At 58.7% G+C, this 824-nt stretch overlaps 1 non-coding gene across 1 annotated transcript; it reads left to right on the top strand.

Moving 5' to 3' along the window:
• The first annotated feature begins 450 nt into the window (after positions 1-450).
• Positions 451-602, top strand: LOC142792176 (5.8S ribosomal RNA). The gene has a single exon (XR_012890719.1). It is a non-coding gene; the product is annotated as a 5.8S ribosomal RNA (ribosomal RNA).
• Positions 603-824: the final 222 nt, after the last annotated feature.

Below are 824 nucleotides of genomic sequence, written 5' to 3'. Positions count from 1 at the left end.
ACGCCACGGTAAAAACGGGAGAGGCTTGTCGATGGGACCGTGCATCCCGCGCTCCACGGAGGCCGGGAGGCGGCCGCCCGAGGAAATGTGTAGCCGTCGAGGCCCGCATCTGCGTGCACTCTTATCCAAATGGGTGTACCGCAGGCATTTTCTGGTTAGGCGGGCCAATGAGAGCGAGCACACAACGATACCTACGGGTCCGGCTTGGAGAACCGGCTTCGACGCCTCCCGAGTATTTATAGAGGGGTGGACCACGAAAGCACTCGCAAGTAGCGAAAGCGAAACGCCGTCCGAAACACACCGTTTGCTCGATTTGCGGCAGCCGAAAAAGGCGCGGCAGAGTTTTGGAGTCCAAGCGTGCGCTGAAAAGCGCCCTTCTTGGCCACTGTTTGGCCGAGTGCCAGAAACGTTTGGTTTTGACTGTACGGAATTGAACAAACACTTTTTCACGACTCTAAGCGGTGGATCACTCGGTTCTCGGGTCGATGAAGAACGCAGCCAGCTGCGAGACTTGGTGTGAATTGCAGGACACACTGAGCACTGATTCTTTGAACGCACATTGCGGCCTTGGGTCTCCCTTGGCTTCGTCTGTCTGAGGGTCGGATCACATATCAAGAGAGCCTTCGGCGCACAAGGGAACGTGAGCCGTCGACTCGTTTTGACCGCGTCGGCAACACGGACAGCACGCTGAACACCTCACAGCGAGCGCCAACAGCGGCCACTCAAGGGCGAGACGGTGGCGACCGTCGTGCCAGAGCCCAACCGAAACGGGGGCGACCGACTGCATTGAGGATGTGGCACCTCGTTGAGACCGCCGCAGGACT

This window comes from Rhipicephalus microplus, unplaced genomic scaffold (assembly GCF_043290135.1).
Source record: "Rhipicephalus microplus isolate Deutch F79 unplaced genomic scaffold, USDA_Rmic scaffold_206, whole genome shotgun sequence".
In the NCBI taxonomy this organism is placed as follows: domain Eukaryota; kingdom Metazoa; phylum Arthropoda; class Arachnida; order Ixodida; family Ixodidae; genus Rhipicephalus; species Rhipicephalus microplus.
Note: the sequence above shows the minus strand (reverse complement) of the source record. Positions and strands in the feature narration are given on the sequence as shown.